The sequence below is a fragment of the Sciurus carolinensis genome, chromosome 4 (assembly GCF_902686445.1).
Source record: "Sciurus carolinensis chromosome 4, mSciCar1.2, whole genome shotgun sequence".
Lineage (NCBI taxonomy): Eukaryota > Metazoa > Chordata > Mammalia > Rodentia > Sciuridae > Sciurus > Sciurus carolinensis.
Window position 1 is genome coordinate 63,573,327 of NC_062216.1, and position 14,838 is coordinate 63,588,164.

At 44.7% G+C, this 14,838-nt stretch overlaps 2 pseudogenes; both read left to right on the forward strand.

The window, feature by feature from the left end:
* The window catches only part of LOC124982719 (tubulin alpha-4 chain-like), a 78,638-nt pseudogene extending 71,177 nt beyond the window's left edge, over positions 1-7,461 (forward strand).
* A 749-nt stretch (positions 7,462-8,210) lies between these two features.
* The window catches only part of LOC124982720 (forkhead box protein K2-like), a 37,248-nt pseudogene continuing 30,620 nt past the window's right edge, over positions 8,211-14,838 (forward strand).

Below are 14,838 nucleotides of genomic sequence, written 5' to 3' on the forward strand. Positions count from 1 at the left end.
TAATGACTTGGTAGATATGGCCACAAAATCAATTTTTGTTTTTTCCATAGAGGAACAGGCAAAACTCTTTCATGAAAAATTTCATGTAAATTCCACTACTTTGAGCAGAAAATTTCCTATATCTAAATGTATGGCTCGACAAATAGTAAAAAATTGTCAACATTGTGCTCCTTTAATCCCAGTACAATCCTTTGGAGTTAACCCTAGGGGACTGCTGCCTGGTCATATTTGGCAGATGGATGTAACCCATATTTCTGAATTTGGTACTGTTAAGTATGTACATGTGTCAGTAGACACTGCTTCAGGGGTCATTATGGCTTCCGCTCATTCTGGAGAAAAGGTAAAAGATGTCATTCAACACTGCCTACAAGCATTTGCTGGCTGGGGCATACCTAAAGTTATTAAAACAGATAATGGTCCTGCTTATACTTCCAAAAGCTTCCGGTTGTTTTTACAAACATTTAACATCCAATCAGTCACTGGCATCCCCTATAATCCTCAGGGACAGGGCATTGTGGAAAGAGCACATCTTACTTTAAAAAATTGTTTAAATAAACAAAAAGGGGGAATAGGAGCCTCCTACAAGTCTCCTAAAGATAAACTTAACTTAGTTCTTTTCATTCTAAATTTCTTAACTCTGGATAGGGACGGCCATTCTGCAGCTGATCGACATTATAATCCCCATAATACTCCTCAAGTATGGGCAAAATGGAAAGATATCCTGACAGGTTGTTGGAAAGGACCGGATCCAGTCCTTCGTTGGGTCCGAGGGTCTGTTTGTATTTTCCCACAGGATCAACAGACTCCAGTCTGGATTCCAGAAAGGCTAATCAGAGTTTTACAGCATGCAAGTGATGCTGCTCCTCCTCGCAATGGCGAGCCTGAGCCTTCCTTCAAAAACTCAGACGGAAAGGCAAACCCGGAACCTATGGGCCATTGTTAGCCTGGCCATATTTTTCACTTCTAACTAACACATTTTTTATCCTTCCTTTTCTTGTTTTTCACCAATTCCTCTACAAGTCTGTCAATTCTACTGATGATTTTTCAGGTCGTGCTGTTTTTGGTGACAAGGATATTTCTAGCCTTTCTTTGCTTTAACAGGAGGAATTTCTGCACTTTGCCGTTGGAATCATGCTACAAATCAGACCCAGAGTAGAGCAACTTGTTCTGCTGACCCTAGCTGTGATATTGCTTTTCCTCCTATGTCAGCTTGTGTATTTCCTCCTTTTTATGTTTCTGCCAACTAACATTTCTAATAATACCTCTTAACTGTTCACTAACTGTGTGCTATCTCTCACAATACTGGAATGGTTCTTTTGCTACCTGTGCAATTTGCACATTTTTATCTTCCTACCAGTCCTAGTTTCTGTTGCAGATATAGAATTGCCAGTGCTATTATCAAGAAGCAGGAGAGGCTTTGACATTGCAACAGCCGTGATCATTGCCACCACAGTCCTTGCAGTAGCAGCATTGACACAACCATAACGACGATCATTTGGCCGAGAATGCAGCTGCAGCCTTACAGACCATAGAGACTCTATCAGAGAATGGACTCATTATAAGAACAAGTGGATACCTTGCAAGAACTTTTGGGACTGGGATGCGTTTATTCCCTGAGAGCTGTTTGTGTTGCCCGTATTGTAACTCTACTGGGATGTATATTGTTTCTGTATTTAATATGGCTATATGGTTTTTCTTCTGTTTATAGATTTGTCAAACAGCGGGCAGGCTTAGGAGCTATGGTGGTACTCCTCTGCCTTGGCCTCCTTCTCTTCATTCGTTTTGGCATGCATCTGCAAGCTAGCCAATAGAGAGATCAAATTATTTTTCATCAGGCCATGACCACCCTAAAGGCCGACAGCCCCCCATTAGTATGGCTCTTGATGCTGGATCGGTAGTCAAAGATGGGTAATGAAGGAGGTGGCTGTGTACCGACCTAAGACAGGAGCTGCAGCATGCTCTGCAGGCTCTGATGACGGGTAAGGACATATGCTGACCACTCAGCCTAAGACAGACACGGTCCCGAGCCTTAGTTTAATATTAAAGAAGGGGGATCTGTGGGGGTTTCCGGGACCCCCAGCCTTGGGCATGGTCAAGATGGCGCCTGACGCTGAGCCAAAAGCGGCCAGCTATACAGTAAACAACCAGCGAATTCCAATGATTGGCTAGTTAACGATGTGACTAGAGCATGCCCCCCTCGTGTACCCATCCTGTGCCTGCAGCTGTCCGCGTTTATCTCGTGTACTCTCCCCTGATTGATTGAAGTGTATATAAGCCTGGTGGGTGGGAGAGTGAGGGGGAACGGAACGGAAGAAGCGGAAGAAGTGGCGGCGGCGGCAGCAGCAGCAGCAGCAGTGGCTGGAGCTGAGCTGGAAGGAGGGAGTACGCGGGAGTGGAAGAAGCTGGGAAAAGGGAAGCTGGGAGTGCGCAGAAGCTAGGGGTAAGAGAAGCGTAGGTGAGGAACTGTGCACAATAAACTTCCAAAGCTTCAGACATTTGTCGTGTCTCTCTCTGCAGCCAGAGGGGACCCGATAATGGATGGGTTGGTTGACTTGATTTGGTCAATCTATAATGTATATAAAATTACAATATCACTTCATACCCTATAAATATGCACAGTTATAAATATTCAATATAGAATAAAAAAATAAGGAAGCATCAGGTTCCTTAACTCCTTTTCTTAAAATTTACTCTGAACTCCCTTCCAAGGTTGGGTTGAGAGGTGTATAAGTAAATAGTTCCCACAAAATCATATGATATGTACAGGGGTGGTGGGCAATTTGGGACTCTTAAAGGGAAAAGTCACTGATAATTGTGGTTCTGAAATATTCTTTCCTGTTTTAACTAAATTGCTGTGCTGAAATTTTCATGTACTAGAGGCATGTGTAGCTCACCATCCCATATTTTAGCTACTCTTCCCAAGATCAAAACAGCTTCTTTTGTGCTTCCTTATTTCTTCAAAGTTGTTATGATTTCACTCATAAAAATATTGAGGAATGGGAGAGGGCAGATAGGAAAGGGTTTGTTACCTTGGGGGTTTCTCAGAAGGTTGTCTTCATGATTTCTTCTCATTTCCTGCTTTTCCCAGACAGAGGCTTGCTCTGGCTTGCAGGGCTGCTGGATCTCCCAGTTTTTGTGGAAGTACTGACTTTGGCTTCACTTCTCTGCCTCTTCCTTGATTTTGGCAAGAAGTCCAAGCTAGAGTTTGCTATCTACCCTGCACCCCAGGTCTCCACTGCAGTAGTTGAGGCCTACAACTCCATCCTGACAACCCACACCACACTGAAAGACTCAGATTGTGCTTTCATAGTAGATAATGAGGCCATCTATGACATCTGCCGCAGGAACCTAGACATCGAGCACTCCACCTATACTAACCTCAACTGCCTCATCAGCCAGATTGTGTCCCCAATCACAGCCTCTTTCCACTTTGAGGGGACCCTCAATTTGCAACCCACTGAGTTTCAGACCAACCTGGTACCCTATCCCTGCATCCACTTCCCACTGGTGACCTATCAGCTCTACTGAGAAAACGTACCATGAACAGCTTGCTGTGACTGAATAACCAGCTCCTGCTTTGAGCCCAACAGCCAAATGGCAAATGTGACCCAAGGCATGGAAAGTACATGACCTGCTGCATGCTGTACTGGGGAGATGTGGTGCCCAAGGATGTGAATGTTGCTATTGCTGCCATCAAGACCAAGAGGACTATCTAGTTTGTTTGTTGGTGTCCCACAGGCTTCAAGGTGAAAGCTGATAAATGAGAGGTGAGAGATGGAATAGATAACTGGAGAAGCAGAGACAGATGACAAAAGATGATAGAATAAAATCTTGGGAACTTCAGGTTCTATGTGTTAATATGGGGAGAGGAACTTACACCTAATGTAATATTAGTTTCATTCAGCTTTGGTTGAGACAAAAATGCTGTTGAAATTTTGTCTGCTGAAGCCATTTTAGAGTCAGGCATGAATTACCATTGGTAATTCCAATGACTTGAGTGGCTGAAGAAGGAAGATCATATATGTGAGGCAAGCATAGGCAATTGAACAAGACTTGTCTCAAAATAAAATTTTAAAAAGGGCTAGGAATGTAACTCTGTGGTAAAGCATCCCTGGGTTCAGTCCCTTATCAAAAAACAAACAAAAACAAAAACAAAATTTTATAAAACATATGAATTTGAGAAATTTTAAATTGGTTAACTAACTTTGATTTTTTTTAAGCTGAGGAATAAGTATTAATTTTGGAACGGATCTAAATTATGATGCCTTGGGGGTTCATGATTCAGTTCAATTTACATGAAATTAATTTTAATGGACATTTTACACTTCTAGGTATATTTTAAATTTAAAATAAATTATTCATGTTGCCAGAGAGGTATAGTTCCATTTTCTAACAAAAGATGTGTTCCTGCAATTTATTTTGAAAAATTAAATACCTACCCTATAAGGCTTAATCAACTTGGAGAAACAGTGGGACAATTTTTTATTACATGAGTCATTTATGTTATAAAGCCCTGACATTTCCCATTCCTGTCAACCATGTAAGGGTTCTCTGACAGAGCAAGGAAATGTAGCATTCCTTCTCACTACTCTTCTCCTGGCTACATTTCTCATCTTCCTCCCCCAAGATTATGCCTATTTTTATTGGCAGTTCTGGTCATTCTTGCAAAAATAGTCAAGGTCTTTTAAAAAGGGTGTTCTTTTTCCTTTTTTCAAAAGCTAGTAGGAGAATAAAGGGGGAAATAGAGAAAATACAGAGACATGGGGATGGTGGGGGAAATGAACAATAAAGGAGATGCCCTATCATTCTCTCTCATTTATTTTAAACAGATGTTCTGAGCTCATATCCACAAAGATCAATAAGGTGATGTTAACAACTCTAACAGCTTTACAGAAAAGCATATGCCAGGAGAATGAATGTTGCTAAAACCTCATCCTCTGACATTCTTTGCAAGGGTAGTTGTCCCCACCTGACTCAGGTCAAGGGGTGGTATTGTTCAGAAAAGGGGAGAGTTGGTTCCAGGTCCAAGTCTTATGCTGGTCAGGATTAGATGTGGCAAATATTTGATATGACAAGGTTTATATTCATCTGATGCTTTATCTAACAGGAGTCACACTGAGAGTGAGGATGGCAATGTCACCCAAAGAATGCAGACATGGGAGACCAAGCTCAGAAGGCACAGATCTGATTTTACTATTTTTCATACAAGACATGTATAGGCACATTATCCAATCAGGTTAAGACACTCGTTAAAGCATGTAGAATCAACCTATCAGTGAGCTATACGTCCTACTAATATAAACAAACCAAGTATACCTAAGTGATTCTGCCCAGCAACAATTCTAAGACAAAGGACTGGGGGGCAGGGCAAGGCTCCAGCACACAGTATGAAGTGACGTAGTACAGGCGAACTCACATCACAGCTTGCTGTGATGCCTGTTGAGCAAGGCTTTCCCTCAGCTCCTAGATCAGCCTCAGTAACTGCAAAGGCCTACAGTCCATGGCAAGTCTTTACCATTTCCTCAGTTTCCCCATCTAGTCTGTTGGATTTATTTAAATTATTGTATCAGCAACTGCTGTCAAATAAGCTTGAGGAATGTTCCCTACATTCATCATCTTTCTTCTACTCACTTTTTGGTCCTTTACCTCATCTTTGTTTGCCCTCCACCACCAAGATGCCACTTGAGTTTAAGAAGAATGATAAAACATTGTGAATTTATTTGATGGGCTACCTATCTTTACTATTTCCTGTTGCCACTTCCACTCCCCACGCTCTAGAAGATATCTAATTTTAAAGCAATGAATTTAATTGTCCATTTAGGCACAGTGACCTGGGCAGGAGAAGTAGTTTTGGACAGTTGCTGGTTCTCAGTTTCCCCCAAATTTCACAATTTGTCACCTTAGACTTTTTCCAGTTTCTTACATTTCTTGGTGTTGGCTTTGGTTTGGAATATATGTGTGGGAAGGAGAGAGATTTCTAGGATGGTTGCTCCACCATAAGATTGGACTGGGGTTAGCTGGGAGAATCCTGACATGCCACTTGGGAACTTGGGAAGTTGACTTATTTAGGCAAGACCTTGAACTGTCTTTGGACCTCTTGCTTTTCTTCCACTAATTCCTGTTTTCCAGAGATACAAGGCCTGATTTACATTAATGTCATCCTCAAGATCTTTTGGATTTTTTTAATTTAATTTTTTTTAATTCATTGTACACAAAAGGGGTACAACTTTTTATTTCTCTAGTTGCACAAGATGTAGAGTCACGCCATTCATATAGTCATACATGTACATGTACACGTATTGATATTTGTCTCATTCTACTGTCTTTCCTTCCCCCATCCCCTCCCCAACTCTCATTTCCCTCTAATGTTCCTCCATTCTTCCCTTACCTTCTCCCCCAACACACACCATTTTGTATCACCATCCACTTATCGGAGAAAATATTCAGCCTTTGGTCTTTTGGGATTGTCTGATTTCACATAGCATGATTTTCTCCAACTCCATCCATTTACCTGCAAGTGCCATAATTTTATTCTTCTTTATGACTGAGTAATATTCCATTGTGTATCTATACCACAGTTTCTTTATCCATTCATCTATTGAAGGATATCTAGGTCGGTTCAATAATCTAGCTGTTGTGAATTGAGCTGCTATAAACATTGATGTGGCTGTGTCACTGTATGCTGATTTTTAAGTCCTTTGGGTGTAGGCTATGGGTTTTTTTATTACTGTTCTGAATTACTGTATGACTTCTTACACATACCTTCAACCTTGGCAGAGAACCTTCCCCATATTTATTTGCAACCTAACTAAGAGGAACTTCAGAGACCATCTGGGAAGAGTAACCTTCACAATAATTTCAATTCCAATGACTGATTTGCCTCTAAAGGGGAAGGTATTTCCTCTTTAGAAATAAATGTATATTGGATAACCCTCCCTTTTTCTTCTCCGGTCCTTGCTTTCAAATATGCTTATACCAATCCCATTTGCTTTTCTCCCCAGTGCTTACTTCTTTTTACTTGCCCATTCTCCCAACCTCCTGATTCCTTCCTCTTGCAGTGCCATCCCCACACACATGACCATGACTTGCTAACACACCTTGTTACAAGACACACCCTCTTGAGTTATCTTTTGGCTGACTTGCATATTCTGCTGTTGCTCTGCCTCCTTTGTTCCCCAGGCAGGCATCAATTAGCCATGGTGCCAGGAGGGAACTTACCGAAGTCCAGCAGGTTGTCTGCATGCTGAGCATCACCATAGTAATTGCAAAGGCCTGGGCCTGACTTGACCATAAGTTTGACCTAATGTACACCAACCCGGCCTTTGTGCATTGGTATTTGGAGAAGGAATGGAAGAAGGAGAATTTTTTGAGGCCAGAGAGGATTTGGCTCCCCTAAAGAAGGATTATAAAGAAGTCAGGACTGACTTATTTGAAGATGAAAATGAAGGGGAGGAATTTTAAATATACATTTTCCCCTTGGCTGTGACTCTTTATTTATGCTGCTCCACTCAAAGCACATTTAACTAGTTGAGAATAACAGGCCATTCTCCCAACCCAAGTCTGATTCCTGTCTTACATAGGAGGATACCAGATACCAGTTACTCACAGGTGATATGACTGGTCAAAAATAGATGTTGAATTCTTTCAGACCCTCATTTAAGCCAACAGTAGCTTTGTCACTAAATAAAATGAAGATTACTATCTCTGGGTGAATGTGAGGCCAAGTTACACATGTGAAAAGGCCTAATCAGGCCTTTCCTCTTCTCTTATACCACAGAATATTCAAGGGTAAAGGTGAGCCCTCACTTATCCATTTTTTTTTCATGTATATGGAGTATGGGTCCCTCATGGAAACTTATATACACCATGCTTGAAAATTAGGAACTAAAGTCTAAAATGTAAGACTGCCTGTTAGGCTACGGTCAGTCTGAACATAGTCTCTCTATGCAGGTTCCATTATCTTGCAGTGGGGGGAAATAAAAATGGCCTTACTTATTAATTAATGGTCTTAATTATTAATTAAAAATAATTAGCAAAATATTAGTAAGTAGACTCCATGCCACATTGAAAAATACAGTATGACCCAGAGGTTTTTATTACAGGAATTCAACCACGATACATTATTAGAAATTCCATCTATCTTAAAGTCATCGTGCCAGGCAGGGAAACATTAAGGACATTGCAGTAAGCTGAGGAATAAGTCAAGAGTGATGAATGTCTTGATTCTGAAGTACCGTTTAAGTTGTACGTGAAATATTAGTGCAATTAAATAAGGAAAAACCATCAGAAGAAGATAATTTAATATGAAGATAAACATCTCTTTGACTCTCCTTGCCACCAACCCACAGCCTCAGGCACCGGTCCTTGACTCGGGGAGCCCACGAACCCGTCCAGGCCTCCGCCCGCCAGGGAGCCCTAGTTCCTCGCAGGCGATGGCGGCCGTGGGGCGGAGGGTGGCGGGTGGCCCGGCGATTGGTCTGTAGTGCGGCCGGAAGGCGGCGAGTTTGAGTATTTCATGAAGAAGCCCTCGGTAATTATGGGTCACAACTCGTCTCAGGGCTCAGGTCACTCAAGCTTCTTCTCTGGCGCCACCTGGAAAGCTTCACCGCCTGGGGCTGCTAACATGAGGGGGCAGCCCGGGAGCCCACGAAGCCCCTGCCTGACGCAGGCGGCGACTTCTACTTGGGCTGGCTGGGCAAGAATGGCCTGAGAGTGGACTGACTGCGTGTTCCAGCAGCCCAGGGCACTACCACTGCAGCTGCAACGCAAGTGCACATTCAGTTTTCAGAGCACAAACATCAAGATAATGTTCACAGCCCTGTCCAGCGAGAAAAGGAACAAGCTGGAGGCTCCCAGTGCCTGGTGAAACCTGTGCAGCGCACAACTTGCCCCTGACCATCACATTCCAGACACCATGGCCCACATCATCAGCCCCCTCCCTTCCTCCACAGGCACCAACAATGCTGCAAACTCTTGCCCAGCCAGCCCCCTCCCCCGCCCAACCCCCCACCCCACCCCACCCCACCCCCAGCCTGGTCTTCAGGATACAAAATGGGTGGTGTGATACCATCTTACCTCAACCTAATGACTGATAATTCAGTCAGAAATGAAGAGGAAGCTTCAGGTGAAGATAGTCCAAAGAATGATCCATAGCCACCTATTCCTATGCACAATTAATAGTACAAGTGATTACAATGCTCCTGATCAATAACTCACCATAAATGGAATTTATAGACATATCACTAAAAACTGTCCATACTACAGGACTGCGGACAAGGGCTGGCATGATTCAATTCACCACAATCTCTCTCTGAACTTTATTTTATACAAGTCCCACGTTCCCAGGAAGAGGCTGGAAGATAAACCCAGCCTCTGAGAGCAAATTGAGAAGGCTAGGGCTGCCTTGCTTTAAAATGTTCCTCTGGGACCGCTTTCCTCTAAGAGTTCTTCAGCCTCTCCAAACCACAGGGTAGTGCTGTCTGCTCACTCCAGTGGGGCCCAGACCTCTGAGAGCCTGTCACAGGACTGTTTGCCAGCCCCCAGGGAGCCTGAGCCCAGCGCCTGACAGTCCAAACTCACTGTGATCCAAGAGGCCTGGTTTGCCCAGAGCACACCAAGCTTGCCCCTGTCAAGTCTTAATCACCATCCAGTGGCAGCTAACCCCTGCAGGAAGCCTGTCACCTACACTGTTGCAACACCTCCACGTCTCAGGCACCTGTCATGCAGACAGACAGTCCACATAGTCCAACAGATATCAGCAGGGTGGGTCACCAGCATAGCTGGACTAGCCCAAGCAACCATACATAGTTGCTGGCCCAGTCGTGGTTATAAGGCCACCGCTCTTATTTTTCCCAATCAGCGCTTGACCAACCTCACCAGCGCAAACTCACACCCAATCGGCACTTGACACCCCGCCCAGACCCCTAGCAACAAGGCTCACTCAATCAACTCTCACCCCATTTTATGCCCCAACCAATCAGCCTCTTCCCAGCCCTATATAAGTGTGTACATTTTTAAAATAAAACGGAACTGCTCCAGGGTTTGGCTTTGGCTTGTGTCTCCGTGTGATTCCTTTCATTGGTGCCGATACCCGGGAGGGGAAACTCCTCAAATATCGAGGACCCCCTCTAGAGCTAGGTTCTCTGTGGCCTCTGGCCCCTGGCCTCTGGCATTTCTGCCTGGCAAGGGAATCCTCAGGTGACAACCTGACTTTTCCCTCTGCCCCCGACCCTACTGGGTTCCATGAATGGTTTTTCTCCTTGGGGACGCCTAAGTGAGTCATCCATTCATTTTTCTGGCCTGGAGATCTCTCTCTTTCTCTCTCTCTCTCTCTCTCTCTCTCTCTCTCTCTCCCTCCCTCCCTTCTCTCTCTCTCTCTCTCTCTCTACTTTCAATGGATGATGGGGGCCTCTTCATCCCTCCCAAGCCATTCCCCCTTAAAATGTTTACTCTCCAATTTGGCTCACCTCTCACTGACCCCAGACATCAAGCCAAAAACTCTCATCAAATTCTGCACTCAGGACTGGCCTTCTTATCACTTAGATAATCAAAATCAATGGCCTTCTGAAGGCTCCCTTGACCCTCAAATTCTGTGAGATCTTTTCAACTATTGCCAGCGCTTAAAAAAGTGGAAGGAGATTCCCTACATCGAGGCTTTCTCCCTTCTCCAGTCCCACCCTGACCTCTGCACCCCTTGTAGCCCTCACCAAGTTCTTTTAACCTGCAAACCTGCACTACCCCCTTCTGAGTCCTCCTCCTCTTTGACCTGGCTGATGAAACCCCTCCTTATCATTCCCCTCCTTCCGCTCCCACTTCCCCAGCCCCTTCTTCGCCTGCTTCTACTTCATCACCATTTTCCTCTCCACCACCATCTTCTTCTCCTTCCACAGCACCATCTTCTCCCCCTTCAGTCTCCTTTAGTCCACCAGCCACCAGGTCCCGCACCCACAACCAAATTACCCAGACCCATACAATGGCATCCTTACAAGAAGTTTCTGGACCCAAAGGTGTTATTCGGGTCCATGTTTCCTTTTCTATGACCTTACTCAATTAGAAAAAAGGCTAGGTTCTTTCACTACTGACCCTACAACTTACATCTGTGAATTCCAATGGGTCCTATAGGCCTATAGTCTTACTCATTTACATGCTCTTGGCTAACACTCTACTTCCTGAGGAATGCAGACAGGTCTGGGGTCTAGCTCAAGCTCACGCAGATGACACTCACCGGGTCAACCCCAATCACCCTACTGGCCCCCATGCAGTCCCTGAACAAGACCCAGACTGGGACTATAACACCACAGCTGGACTACAATTAAGAAATCAATTTGCTGCCTGTATAATTGCTGGCCTAAGAAAGGCCACTCGCAAGGCAGTAAACTTCCAAAAAATCCAAGAGATAATCCAAAAAAAGGATGAAACCCCCTCTGAATTCTTAGATCACCTCACTAAAGCTCTCCAACAATACACCAACTTAGATCCTGAAACCCCCGATGGCAGGCATGTCCTTATGACATATTTCCTGTCCCAGAGCCACCCCAACATAAAGGCTAAATTAAAGAAATTTGAACAAGGGCCTGCAACACCTCAGACCAAAATTCTGGCTATGGCTTTTAAGGTTTTCCATAACCGGGATGGGGAAGCAGAATGCCGTAAGTACCATAGGTACGAAAAGGCAGAAAGCAACAAATTTCAGATGCTCACCCAGGTCCTACAGAGGGCCCCTCAGGGCTAATGCCAGCAACCTGTGCAATGTTCCAATCCCCCAGGAGCCTGTTTTAAGTGCGGCAAAGAGGGTCATTGGGCTAAAGCATGCCCTACTCCTAGGACCAGCAACACGCCTTGCCCTAAATTTGTCAGCAAATGGGCCACTGGGGTTCAGAGTGCCCCACCTCCTGAAGGGGAGTTATGGCCAAAAATCCCAGTAGTGATCTCTTGGGCCTTGCACTCAATGACTGAAATGACTCCCCAGCCATTACTATCAATAGGCAGGAACCCAGGGTGCAACTCCAAGTAGATGGGTGCAGCATCAACTTCCTCCTAGGTACAGGGGCCACCTTTTTGGTCTTGAGGGAGTTTTGGGGACCCATGCTGCCTTCATCTTCTCCTATTGTTGGGGTAGGAGGGAAAATCATACTCCCATTAAAAACACCTCCTCTCACCTGCTCTATAGACAGTTTCCCTTTTTCCCATTCTTTCCTTGTAATGCCCCAATGTCCAGTACCACTTCTTGGTAGGGATATCCTCTCACTCCTCAAGGCTACAATTTCTATACAGCCTCCATCATCCCCCACACCACATTTTTTAATAGCTCTTTTAGCTGGTGATTTCACAATCCCTTTCTGCTCCAATTGCATAGGTACTGCCCAAGACCACCCCAAACACAAGCACTTCCCTATCCCCACTTCCCTTGTAAACCCCATTGTCTGGGATATCTGTAACCCTTCTATAGTTGCCTGTCCCCTTATTAAGATCCAACTCAAAGACCCCACTCATTTTTCTAATCAATCCCAATGCCTGTTACCCACCACCTCACTAACTGGCCTCCAGCCCATCATCCTGGACCTCCTAAAAAAGGGATACTTATGACCCACTCACACTCTTTTCAATTCCCCATCCTAGCAGTTAAAAAACCTAATGGTTCTTACCGCTTAGTGCAAGACCTTTGCCTCATCAACTCTTCCGCTATCCCCATCCACTCTTCCGCTATCCCCATCCACCCCATAGTCCCTAACCCCTACACCCTTCTCTCCCAAATCCCTCCTACATCCACTCATTTCTCAGTAATAGATCTCAAGGATGCTTTCTTTTCTATTCCCCTTGCACCTGAATCACAAGACATTTTTGCTTTCACCTGGACTGACCCAGAAACCAGACACTCTCAACAGCTTACATGGACAGTCCTTCCCCAGGATTTTAGAGATAGTCCCCATCTCTTTGGACAAGTCCTGACAACAGACCTAAAGGACTTCCACTCAACTTGCCCTGACTCCACTCTCCTTCAATATGTAGATGACCTCCTCCTCTGCAGCCCCTCCATGGAAATCTCAAAGAATGACACCATATCCCTACTCAACTTTCTGGCCGCAAGGGTTACCATGCCTACCCTCAAAAGGCCCAACTGTCCTGTCCCACAACCACTTATCTCGGGTTCTCCATCTCCCACGGAAGGAAGACCATCACTACTGACAGAAAACATCTCATTAGCTCCCTTCCCATTCCCAAAACTAAAGCCGAAATCTTATCCTTCCTGGGCTTAGCAGGATATTTTAGGGAATGGATTACCAATTATTCCTTCCTAGCAAGGCCTTTATACCATATGGCAAAGGGTCCTCAAAATGAGCTGTTACTCTCCACTCCCAACCAACCTTTCCACATATTAAAAAGGGCACTCCTCCAGGTCCCAGCCCTCCACCTGCTGGACCTAAAAAAACCTTTTCTTCTCTATATTCATGAAAAGGGAAGCCAAAGTTTAGGAGTCCTTGGACAAAACTATGGGCCAACTTTTGCCCCAGTAGCCTATCTCTCCAAGCAGTTGGACCCTACTGTTAAAGGATGGGCTCCCTGTCTATGCACCTTGGCAGCCAGCCATGATCTTCAAAAGGAAGCTCATAAACTCACCTTTGGGTCTCCCCTCATGATTCTTTCACCAAATCACTTGAAAGACCTCCTGACCTACAAAGGGTTGCAATCTCTCCCCTCTTCCAGGATTCTTTCCCTATGGTATCATTCTTATAGAACCCCACAATATCTTTCAAACCCTGTCTCCCTTTAAATCCCACCTCCTTGCTCCCTATTACAACTAACTTGCCAGAGCCCCCAGTCCATAACTGTACTGAAGCTCTGGAGGCTTTTCTGTCCTGCCCCACAACAATCTCTGAGGGGCTTTTGTCTTGTCCTGACTTCACATGGGTTTCTGATGGCAGTTCCTTTATGCAGGATGGGGTCAGAGTGGCAGGATATGCCGTTGTCTCCCTCTCCTCTATAATCAAAGCAAACCCCTTCCACCAAACACCACTAACCAACAGGCCAAACTCATAGCAGCTACCAGGGCTTGTGAACTAGCTACAGATAAAACCTTATCTCTTTACAATGATTCCAAATATATTTTTCATATTCTATTGTCCCATGCTGCCATATGGAAAGAAGGGGACTCCTAACAACAAGGGGCACCTCCATCACTAACTCAAAACTCATTTCTGACCTATTGGAAGCCTCAAAGTTATCATCTAAACTTTGTATCACACACTATAAAGCTCACCAAACTGACTCCTCCCCTATCACAGTGGGCAATTCCAAAGCTGATCAAGCCGCATGATTGGCCGCCCTCCAAACTTCCAATCCCTCTCCAATGCTCACACTCACTTCTCCGGAGAATATGTCTGAACAAGATCATCAACATCTTTTCCATTTTCTCCATTCCCTGTTTCACTCTAGCCCCCAAAGTCTTGAAAACTTTCTTCAATCTTTTTTCACCCTCTCTGAATATGATAAAGCCCTCTTACACTGCATCTCCTCAACATGCCATATTTGTCAATGAACCAATTCTAACACACCCCTATGGCCTAATCCCTTCCCTTCCCATCAGGCTCGAGGGCACATACTCACAACTGACTGGCAAATTGACTTCACCAATATGCCCAGGGTTAAACACATGAAGTACCTACTAGTACTGGTGGATACCTTCTCCAGAGGGGTCAAGGCTTTTCCTACATCCAACAAAAGGGCCTCTACTGTCGCTAATATCCTAATGACTCAAATCATGCCTTGATTTGGAATGCCCACCTCCATTCTATCCGACAATGGCCCAGAATTTGTTTCCCAAGTCACTCAGCCCTCACT